Genomic DNA, 12,507 nt, shown 5'->3' on the forward strand with positions numbered 1-12,507 from the left:
GCAAAGCGTAACTACCACTAGTGCAGTTCTTTGCGCTTACCACTTTTGTACTTCAGTGCAAGGCGATAGCAGTGCAAAGTGAAACATTTTCTGCTGTGCAGGTCACTTGACTGTACTGACTCCTTGAAAAAAGGGAGTTGTTCTCACTGTGGGCTTTCCTGGTTACCCAAATAAAACCTCAAGTACTTTTTCTGTTCCCTTTTATATAAGGTTTGATACTTAATTTAATGACTTTTTTCTTTTACCTTTGAAAATGACTTCCTTGCTCTTTATTATGAAAGTTATCCTAAAATGGGAGTGTTGGCTTGTGATCAGCAAACATTTCACAGTTATACAGATACGATATTTAATGAAGGATTGGCCTCATTGTCCTTCAGAGAGGAATGTTATTACATTTTTAGGTACAGTGAATATAAAATGCCAGGTTTTTGTGATATAAAAAAATTAGACCACCTTTAATGTGACCTATAACCTGTACAGTTCAATTGAAAAACAAACAAATCTGTTGGGGGAAAAATATAAAAAATTAAAAATGTACAATACGCTGGTTGCATAAGTCTGCACACCCTTAAACTAGTACTTTGTTGATGCACCTTTTGATAAAATTACAGCATTCAGTCTTCTTGGGTACACACCTCCCATCAATTTAAAGAGACTGATTAACCCCAAATAAAGTTCAGCTGTCCTAGTAGGATTTTTTGACAGTTACTCAGTTGCTTGCTACAGCAAAAGCCATAGTTCTCAGAGAGCTTACAAAGAATCAAAGGGATCTCATTGTTGAAAGGTATCAGTCAGGAGAAGGGTACAAAAAAATTTCCACAGCATTGGATATACCATGGAACACAGTGAAAAAGTGAAGAAAATATGGGACAACAGTGACGTTGCAAAAAACTGGACGTCCCTCTAAAATTGATGAAAATACTAGATGAAAACAGGTCAGGGAGGCTGCCAAGAGACCTACAACAACACTGAAGGAGCTGCAGGAATTTCTGGCAAGTACTGGTTGTGTACTACATGCAACAACAATCTCCTGTATTCTCCATATGTCTGGACTATGGGGTAGGGGTGCAAGATGGAAGCCTTTTCTTACACAGAAAAACATCCAGGCCCAGCTAAAATTTGCAAAACAATATGTCAAGTCTCCCAAAAGCATGTGGGAAAATGTGTTATGGTCTGATGAGACCAAGCATGAACGTTTTGGCCACAATTCCAAAAGGTACGTTTAGAGCAAACACAACACTTAGCATCACCAAAAGAACACCATCCCCACGGTGAAGCATGATGGTGGCAGTATCATGCTTTGGGGTTGCTTTTCTTCAGCTGGAACTGGGGCTTTAGCCAAGGTGGAGGGAATTATGAACAGTTCCAAATACTAGTCACTTTTGGTCCAAAACCTTCAGGCGTCTGCTAGAAAGTTAAAGATGAAGAGAAACTTCACCTTTCAATGCGACATTGACCCCAACCATACATCCAAATCAACAAAAGAATGGCTTCACCAGACGAAAGTTAAAGTTTTAGATTGGCCCAGCCAGAGCCCAGACCTAAATCCAATAGAAAATCTGTGGGGTGACCTGAAGAGGACTGTGTGCATAAGAGATGCCCTCACAATCTGACGGATGTGGAGTGCTTTTGCAAGGAAGAGTGGGCAAATTTTGCCAGGTCAGGATGTCCCATGCTAATAGACTCCTACCCAATAAGACTGAATGTTGTAATTAAATCAAAAGGCGCTTCAACAAAGTATGCGTGCACACACAACAAAGTATTAGTTTAAGGGTACACACACTTATGCAACAAGCGTATTGTATGTTTTTTATTTTTTATATTTTTTTCTCCTAACAGAGTTGTTTGTTTTTCAACTGAATTGTACAGGTTATAGGTCACATTAAAGGTTGATTTATTGTGGTCTCATTTTTTTTTTTATTTCACACAAAAAAATGGCAGTTTAACAGGGGTCTATACACCTTTTACATCCACTGTAGTTCTTCTGCTAATTGTAAACTGGAGTGTATGGTTTACATATGGTTACCCTGGAAACAAGACTTCTCTGATAGGCTGGAAGCAGTGCAAAGAAGATTAAGTAACAACAAGTCTCATAACATGACAAGTAGCCTTGTAAAATGTGAAGTGTTCTAGAGCAGTCCATGGCAATAACATGAGAAGTGTTCTAGAGGAGTTTGTGCAGATATGACCCTAACTTATAAAGTAGTTTGAGGTTGTTTGTAATTTAGATGCATGATTTTAAAACATCTTCCAAAGGCATACAGCTAAAGAAAACTTTACATGTAGTACTGGGGAAAGGTTGGCATAATGGTTAAGGCATATACTTTACAGATGCTCAGTTAACCAGAGCTGCTCAGAGTTTGGTGACTAGGGCCAGAGATCTGGAGTGCATCTGAACTAAAATACAAGGCATCCACTGCAAACGACTGAAAAATCAGTACATTTCTAGCCTGTATTGCACTTTAACTGTACTTATTTGAACTGATGCTTCATTTTTGTTGATTGTGTCTGCATGTTTTTCTGCGCTGTGCCTTATGTAGCATAGGCTTGATTCAGACTTTCTGAATCTAGAAGGTTTGGTATCACAGTGCTGTAAACCAGCCATTTGACATTAAGAGGGCCTCCCTGCACCCTTGTGGCAGAAGTGTGTAGCTCATGGAAAAAGGCTCAGTTTGGGGTTTTCCCATTGATAGTTTGTCTTAAAACTGTTGAAATGCGCCTGTATTTAAGCCTCACATCTCTGCGTAGCTGCGCATTGCACACTGGGGGTTAGCGCTGTCCTGTATAGATGCAAACACCTGGAAACTTAAATTTTCCCTAGATGTTTGTCTGTAGGACCCTCCCAAGTCCCCTGTTGCTCTGCCGGCAACTCAGCTGCACTCCAAGCAGCATCACCACAGCCCTTCACCCTAAACTGTCAACAGAATAAGCCCCTCTGTTAAAAATGGAAAAGTAGCCAAAAAACAAATAAATAAGAACAATGGCAGAAGGAGATGACCGCAAAAAGCAATGTAGTCCACAAAAATAGCGTATAAAAACCTTTAATCAACGCTTTCATCAACTGACTTCCTCAGAATACATCCACAGTAAAAAAACACACCCTTAAATACACATTCAAATTAATTAATAGCAATCAATTGTCAATTAAAAATTAAATTAAGTATTAAGCACAGTCAATTTAAAAAGAAAGACAAGTCATAATGTTTGTCAATACATAACTTGCGATATTTTAAAAAACATTTTACATTTATTGTTTCGTTTAAACCTGATGGTTTGTCTGCAGTTAATTTAATCTGCCATAATGTCTCCCTTTGTTCAAGATAATTCTTGAAGTCACCAGCCCTCAAATCTTGTTTACAAACCTCTACAACTGAAAATACAAATTTTTTAAAATTTGAACAAGTGGTGGAATGTTTAAACAAGGCATTATTATAATCTTTTTTCTTAATGTTGTATATGTGTTCTTTAATGCGTGTCCCCAAGCTCCTGGTGGTCATACCCACATAGAACGCAGGACACGCAGTACATAGGGCAATGTAAACAACGCCAGCCGTGTTGCAAGTGATGTATCCTGGAACCTCCAAAGTTTTATCTACAGTAATGACAGAAATAAAAGGACCTGTCGAAATGTATCTACAGATTTTGCAATTATAACAACAAAACATACCCTTTTTGGCAGTGTTAACATTGTTAATGGAGACATTATTATATTCAAGTAATTTTTTAATATTGTAATTATTACGAAAAATAAAATTCGTTTTTTTACCAACCACTTCAACTATATCCTGATTTTCTTGAATAATTCTCCAATTTCTTTCTAAGGTAGCTTTGATACGACTAGTATCAGTGTTCATTGCCAAAGAACACACTAATCCAGTATCAACAGTATTTAACTTCAAATTTAAATTAAAGTTAACAATATCTGAATCTGAATAGTTTAAAATAGCTGGATAGTGTGTACGATGTTTATCAAGAATTTCATTTCCACTGTCTGCCACTAAATTCTCCTCTTATCCCCTATTGACAAAAAGAGAGGCAATAAAAACAAATTCCTGTAATAGGTCGTCATATTTACTAGTCATCCGGCTGGCCCTAATAAATTGGCCTCTGGGTATGTTTTTAATGACATGTCTTGGGTGATTACTTTGATAGTGCAAGTAGCCATTGGTAAAAGTTTGTTTTCTAAAGATTTTACTATGAAATCTTTTATCGTACTCATCCCACCACAAACAAACATCTAGATAGTTGATACTTAAACCACTATTACCTTTAGTAAATTTTAAGTAATTAGATGATAAATTAATATCACTGAAAAATGCTTCTACTGTGTTGTCATCACCTTCCATTATAAAGACTAAATCATCAATGAATCTGGAATAAAATACAATATTAAATTTTTTGCTTAGAAGAGGCATATTTTCAACTTCCCACCATGCCATCACAGTATTGGCGTAGGCTGGGGCAGCTGGGGAACCCATAGCTACCCCTCTAATTTGTTGGAAATATTGATTTTTAAACAAGAAAAAATTATTTTCTAAAACAATTTCCAACAAACTACAAATAGTTGATATTGCATTACTAGAAAAAGTATTTTTCGTTGTTAAAAAACAACGTACAGCTTCTACACCTTCATCATGGGGTATACATGTATACAATGATACAACATCCAAGGTAAAAATAATATGTTTCTTGGAGTCAAAAATATCTTTTTCTTGAAAATTCCTGAGTTTTTCTAAGAAATGCCAGGAGTCTTTAATATAAGATGGACAATCAATTAATAATGACCCCAAAAAAGCATCTAACACTAGGGAAATTCCCTCAGTAATAGAATGAGGTGCAGACACAATGGGACGAAAGGAGGGTTAACCAACTGTTTATGTGTCTTAGGTATTCCAAAAATAACCCCTATTTTAGGATATTCAACCACACAAAAATTGTATAATTCAATGCCAATGTCTCCTGACATTAATGCTTCATAAAGATGATAATTAATGAACCGAAAGGCTTTGTAAATATCAGCTAATGTCACTTCTTTGTATTCATTTAAATTTTCCAAAATGTTTAACATATTTGCATGATAAGTCTCCTGTTCCATAATAACAATATTTGAGCCCTTATCGCTTTTCATAAATCTATACTGTCCTGTTAAACTTCTAAGTTCTTCCAATGCTTTCCTTTCAAGCCTGGTAAGATTGTCCATAACATAATTTTTAGTATTAAACAGTTTGCCAATGTCAGCGATACAAAGTTCCTCAAAAACTTTGATTGTATGATGTAGTTTTGGAGTATAGCAAGATGGTTTAATAAAACCACTATTAGTAGATGGTAGCTCATGCAATAAATATGTCAAATTAAGCTTTCTTGTGTATTTCTTAATATCTACAATTGTTCTACTATAGCTAGCCCTGTTACAGGGTACAAAATTCAAACCATGTTTCAGCAAATTAATTTCATTATCACTAAATATATGCTTAGATAAATTGACTGTGCTTAATACTTAATTTAATTTTTAATTGACAATTGATTGCTATTAATTAATTTGAATGTGTATTTAAGGGTGTGTTTTTTTACTGTGGATGTATTCTGAGGAAGTCAGTTGATGAAAGCGTTGATTAAAGGTTTTTATACGCTATTTTTGTGGACTACATTGCTTTTTGCGGTCATCTCCTTCTGCCATTATTCTTATTTATTTGTTTTTTGGCTACTTTTCCATTTTTGTTGTCTTACATAGCCATTATAGCAGAGGTTGCTGACGAATCTTTGCTAAACATGACTGTTCATCCGACACCATCGTCTGGGACTGATAAGCTGAATAGCTTGCTTCTGGCAACTCTGACATTGGCAAACTGTTTAATACTAAAAATAGGGGTTATTTTTGGAATACCTAAGACACATAAACAGTTGGTTAACCCTCCTTTTCGTCCCATTGTGTCTGCACCTCATTCTATTACTGAGGGAATTTCCCTAGTGTTAGATGCTTTTTTGGGGTCATTATTAATTTCCCTAGGGCCTATTTAATGCTTTTATGGCCCTAAGACCTGCTGTGCCTGCTTCTTCAATGGCTCCCCCACCTCTCCTTAGTCCCAGGCCCCAGGTTGATGAGACTGTCCAACCTGAAGCTGAATATTCCTCTGACTCCTCTTCGGAATATTCTTTCCTATGTGTCCAAGATGCCCTCCCCTCTTGGGTATGCTTCCCCAGAAGAAGACTCTGCTGAAACAGACTCCACAGGAGAGGACCTCACCTTCAGTGAGACCATCTCAAAAATGAGAGAATATTTTAAATGGGATTTCTCTGAAATGTCAGAGGTCCAGAAAAGATACTACAAGCTTTTTGTAGGTGGGCACTCCTGCTCATTTTGCCATTCCTCCAGTTTTACCAGCCTTCTTGGATGCTTTCAATGCAACCTCTGTGAATCTAGATTCCCAACCACCTGCCCCTCAAATGCCTGACAGATTCTATAAAGTCCCTGAAGGGGCTATATTCCTGATTAAGTGCCCTACTGCAGACCCTGGCACGGTCTCCGTCTCTGCACATAAACCATCCAAACTTCTATGCTCCACGTCTGTCCTTCTCACAGACAAGGACAGTAAGACAGTGGAGTGCATCAGCAAAAAAGTTTACACATCTGCTATTTTGCCCTCTAAGGCAGTAAATTAGCAGACACATACGTGTAAGTATTCCCTGGCGCTTTTAACTCAAGTCACAAAGCTTTTGGCTGACCTCCCAGACTTGTCTGCCAAGGCACAAATATCTAGCCTAATCTCATTGTCATTTCAAGTCACATGACATTCAGTTACATGCAGCCATGATGCTGCAGAAGCTTCTGCCCAATCTGCATCCTCTGCCTCAGTCTTTATAAGATCCTCATGGTTAAGAGTACAGCCTGTACCTGATGATATTAGGGCCAAACTCCTGGACGCTCCTCTGGATAACTGCCCTTTTTGGGGCTAAAGTGGCTGAGCTGTTCAAGACTCTTCAAAAAAATGGAAATTAACTCCATGGCCTCAAACACTTGTTTGTCTCCCCTATCCCCAAATTTCATAGAAACTACCCCACCAAAACACAGTTCATTAGAAAACGCTCTGCTCCAACCCCCATTCCAGGAGTAGAAAGAGAACTAGGAAGCAGCAGAGTCCTTCCAAGCCTGCTCAGACTCCTGCCCAGAAACCTCAGTTTCAAGACAGGGCAGGTAGTCTGTGACTACCTGCCTTTGCTGTCCACACCCCCAAATTCCATTCCCCTGTCCCTGTGGTTCTCTCACCGTCTTACAGTTTATGGCGAAGAATTACCTCAGACAAGGGGGTCTTGTCCATTGTAGAAAATAATTATTTCATGACTTGGATCACCCCTCCTTAGGGAGGCATCCCACAGCCACCCAAAGACCAGCTCCTTCTGTTTCAGCCAGTTACCAGACTCTCTCCTTTCTCAAGGAATCATACAACCTGTTCCCTGACAGAACAGGGAAAGGACTTTTACTCCAGAGTCTTCCTAATACCAAGGAAGGATGGACCATAGAGACCTATCCTGGATCTGTCCCACCTAAACCTTTTCTTACAAGTACCCGCCTTTCGTATCCTTACTCCGTAGACCCTTTTTTACCTTGGTAATGCCTCAGGGATTTCTATCCACCTTGGAAGTAAAGAATGGCTACCTATACATCCATATAAGGCCTAACTACAGGAAATACTTACATTTTTCTGTGGGTTCCTCACATTGTCAGTTCTCTGCCTTGCCCTTTGGACTCTCTACAGCTCCAAGAGTATTCACCAAATGTCTGGCTCCAGTTATTGCAGGGTCCAAGGGATTAAAATATTTCCATACCTGGACGACCTCCTGATAGAGGCAGAATGTTCCGGATCTCTACAACACCAACTGCACAAAGTTATCTGAATCTTGCAAGCACTGATATTCAGCATCAGCTACCCCAAGTCCAACTTGAATCCCTCCCAGGACCAAGTTTTTCTGGGGTTCAGAATACGGACAGATGTCATGAGAACATTCTTTCCACCCCAAAAGGTGGAAAACGTAAAGCAGTACCTGCCCTCTGTCCTCCACGCCACTGCTATGACAGACAGTATTTCAGGTTACTGGGACATATGGGTTCCACTATCCAAGTGCTGCCATTGACAAAGCTCCACATGAGAAAATTCCAGTGGTACTTGAAGTCAACATGGACCCAACATTCACACCGCTTGGACTTCAACATTCCCATCCTTCCCTGCCTGAAGAAGCAGATCCTCTGGTGGCTGGATCAAATCACACTCAGCCCAAGACTCCCTTTACAAGCCTTTCCCCCCAGTTCAGGAGATGTACACAGATGCCTCAGATCTGGGCTGGGGAGCTGCTTTAGGCAACCTGAGAGTGCAGGGTACCTGGTTAGCCAGCTTCAGGGGGAACATGTCAACATCAGAGAAATAAGAGCAGTCTTGTTTGCCTTGAGAGCTTTTCTACATATCCTAAAACAAGGACCCCTAAAGTTGTCCACAAACAACACTACAGTTCTGTGGTATGTGAATAAACAAGGGGGAACAAAGTCCTACTTGCTATGCAGACTTGCACTCTAAGCCTGGGAACTGGTGGCCCAGCGAGGAGTCTCCCTGCAGTCAGTTTATATCCCTACTCAGGCAAACACCCTGAGCAGGTCCATGTCACAATCTCACAAATGGATGCTTCACAGGGATGTGTTCCTGGACATTGTCCACAAGTTGGGTACATCACAGATAGATCTGTTTGTCTCCCCTCTGAACAAGCAACTTCCATTATTTTGCATCAGGCTACCAAGCCTTGTAGTGAGAGCAACGGCTGCCTTTTTAGTCTCTTGGAAGGGGATGTTTCTCTGTGCATTCCCCCCTTCCCACTCCTTCACTGAAAATCCAGCAGGACAAACCAGAAGTCTTGTTGGTGACTCCCTTTTGGCCAAGACAGCATTGGTTCCCCCTTCTGCATTTAGCCAGGGGCAATCACCACAAGTTACCTCACAGAGTGGACTTCTCACACAGGACAAGAGATCCTAATCCATCCCCGTCTAGAATCTTTGAACTTAACCCTGTGGGTGATAGAATCTTGATCCCTTACAGACACTTTTACACCGAGAACGTGCTAACAGTCCTGCAGGAGGCCAGGAAACCGAATACTAGGAGATCTTATTTGTCCAAATGGAAAAGATTCTCTCCATGTGGTGTCTACAGAGACAGCTGGACTCACTGCAAGGAAAGTCCCCCTTAGTGCTCTCCTACCTGTGTGAGCTCTTGCAAGCAGGGCTGGCATATTCCTCTGTTAAGGCCTACCTTGCTGCTATTTCAGCATGCCTGCCTCTTGACCCTCCTCATGCATCCCATCTTCCTGCAAAGTTATTCCTGAAGGGAGTACTGCATCTCAGGCCCCCCAGGAGGCCATTTCCACCTCCATGGGACCTGAACTATATCTTAGAGAAGCTCACAGTTGCCCCCTTTGAACCAGCATCCAAAGCATCTGTGAAACACTGTACTTGGGTACTTGGAAAATGTACTCCTGGTGGCCCTGACATCACCCAGAAGAGTGTCAGAGCTCCATCCCTCATGGCAACTTCTCCCTTTCTCCTCTTCCACAAGGATAGAGAGACCCTGAGGACCAATCCCTCCTTCATGCCTAAGGTGGTCAATGAGCAGTCCTTAAACCAAGGTAGTCACCTGCCCACCTTTGTCCCACATCCTCAGAATGACAGTGAGAGAGTCTGGCATTCTCTTGATGTTCATGGACAGCTCTGATTTTACCTTGACAAGACCAAGTCCGTTAGGAAATCAGAACAATTATTTGTCTCCTTTCACCCCAGGGCTCTGGGAAAAGCAGTGACAAAATAGACAGTTTCTGCCTGGATTTCCAGGGCTATATCCTTTTGCTACACCTTCCATGGAAAACATCTAAGTTCTAAAATTAAGGCTCACTCCACTAGAACCATGGCTTCATCTGGAGCCTTATTTAAAGGACTGGTTACTGCTTCCATTCTAGAGGCAGCTACATGGACATCTGTCCATACCTTCACTAAACACTGCAGACTTCATCATATCTCCATATCTAGAGTGGGATTTGCTATGGCAGTCCTACATGGTTTCATAGAAAACAGTTCCATGCCACCCCTCTCGTCTTCCCTGTGACCTTTGGCACTCACCCAAGGATTTGAATACTGCAACATGAGAATAGAAGGACATAGAATAGTTATGTAAAATCTTACCAGAACCATAGATGTTATGTAGTCCAATCTCACCTACATTCTTACCTGTGAGTTCGGAGCCGAACCTCGGCTCCGACTCAGCCATACTCTAGTTTGAAGTCTTTCAATTGGCTGGGCTAAGAAGGTATCCCATGCTGCACTGCTGACTTTTCCCAGATCTCGTTTGCCGCTCGTATAGCTCAGACGTGGTCTCGCTCTTGGCTGTGGCTAAGTATAACTTTTTGTCTTTTATTGAGATATTCTTGCTTCAAAAAAGCTATTTTCACAGCTGTGTGTTGTGTGTGTACTAGTTTGATAATCTGGTGTACAGTTTTTCTCGTAGCATTGTTCTTTTGTGGTGTCCCGCTAACCGTTTCCCTTACGGGCTAGGCCCGTTTCAGTTAGAGGACCTAGTCCGCCCCTGTTCTTTCTGTGTTTCTTGTTAGTAGGTACCTATCCCTCGGGCTAGGGCCGTTTAAGTTAGAGGACCTAGTCATTTCCCTGTGTTCCTGTTGGGACAGCTTAAGTTAGAGGTCTTTTTGTGGTGTCTGTTGTTTTTCTTTAGTTCCCGTGCTTGTGGCTTCTATATTAATGGTCGGTGGCTTTTCAGTTTCCTTCACTATGTCTAAGGATACGAAAGAGCATAAGCCCTCGGGCTTTAAGAAATGTACTAAATGTGGTTATAAAATGTCAATCACTGATGGGCACTCTGTGTGTGTTTATTGTCTGGGGGCGATTCACCTTCAGGAATCTTGTACATTTTGCCATGCATTTAGCCCGTGTGTTCTTCAGGAGAGGAAGAACAAACTAATTTTGAAAGGACTTCTGAAACCCTTCTTCGAGTAGGATTTGGGTAGGGCTTCTAGCTTCAAGTCCTCTCCCTCTAAGAGTAAAACTTCCAAGGCTAAAAAGTGATTTCCGGCTCCATCAGTATCCTCGGAGCCTCCGGAGAAAGTAGCAAAATCTACTGTGGCTTCTTCGGCTCCACTGTCTTCGGAGCCGAAGGACGTTAGTGCATCGACGGAATCTGCTTCGGCTCCAAGTCCCTTAGAGCCAGTTGCGGTGGTGCTAGTTCGGAGCCAGTCTCCAAATTTTAGGCTGGTCTCTCCTCCTCGCAGGTCTCCTTCGGAGAGGAGGTCTAGATCTCCTTCCTTATCTTCTAGGGCCTCCAGGACTCTTTCAGATGTGGATGTAGATAGAGTGGTACAGAGACTGCTCCAATCACCGGTACAGGCAAAATTGTTTTCGGCTCCAGCCCAGTCGGCTGCGGAGCCTGTCACCCAGCCAGCGTTGATACTTCCTCCTCAGAACAAAACTCGGCTTTCGGAGCCGGAGTGGTCGGCGCTGTCTCATGTCCGTAGGTTGGCTCCGATGGCCCATCCTGGCTTATCAGCTCCGGCTTCAGCTCCCACCCCATCGGCTCCATCCACGGGATTCAGGACTCATGGTTCCTCGGTCGGACCCGAGGGGGGAGGCCTCGGGACACTTTTCGGCTCCTAGCCTCCCTCTCGGTGCTTCGGTGTGGGGGAGCCTGACCCCTGCTTCGGACCTGGTCCCTTCTGCTCCGAGGTCTTCCTTAGCTGGTCGATCTTCGGAGCCGGGGGGTCCAGCTTTTGAGGCCATGCGGAGCTCACTGGCCAGGTCCTCAGCGGCATCATTCGGCACTGACACTGTCCCCTCCAGCTCTGGTGCGGGTCTTTGATCGCCCTCTATCTTTCGACAGCGGAGACCCAAGGCCTCAGGATACCCCCATTAGTGGTCCCTATATTTCTGAGGGCCCCTCAGTGTTTTTGCCCGAGGAACCACCCAGAAAAAGAATGTGCAAGAGGAAGCACATAGACTCCCAAGATGAGTCCCTCACGTCAGACACCGACCTCGAGGAATCGGAGGGGTCCCCCAAGTCATCCTCTGAGGATGTCTCTTTCTCTGACATACTAGAAATTTTGAAGCAGAGGGGTGACTGGCCCTCCAAAGTTCCCTCTGAGGAGGAGTCTGTGTTTCTGAAGGCCTTTGGGGCTCAGCCCTCCGCCTACTGGTTATCTCCACCCTTCGATGAACTTCTGGATCTGGTTTGTCGAAGGGTGTAAGAAACCCCTGACTCTGTGGAACCAGTCCCCAGGAGAACCAACAAATTCTTGTCTGCCCCCTCTGACAAAGAGTTTCTATCCAAGGGAGTTCCTGCAGATGCCACGGTGGTGGCAGCGGCCACCAAGAAGGAACTGGTTGAGACTTCATCTACCGTCCATCCCCCTAACAAGGAGTCTAGGACCATGGACCGGTATGGGAAGCGTATGTTTTCTTCAGCAGCCTTTACT

General features: G+C 42.5%; 1 protein-coding gene across 1 annotated transcript in view; it reads left to right on the plus strand.

Moving 5' to 3' along the window:
• The window catches only part of THOC6 (THO complex 6), a gene marked incomplete in the record, with an annotated part of 295,129 nt that overhangs the window by 78,260 nt on the left and 204,362 nt on the right, over positions 1-12,507 (plus strand).

This window comes from Protopterus annectens, chromosome 10.part0 (assembly GCF_019279795.1).
Source record: "Protopterus annectens isolate FY-2018-M chromosome 10.part0, PAN1.0, whole genome shotgun sequence".
Classification (NCBI taxonomy): domain Eukaryota; kingdom Metazoa; phylum Chordata; order Ceratodontiformes; family Protopteridae; genus Protopterus; species Protopterus annectens.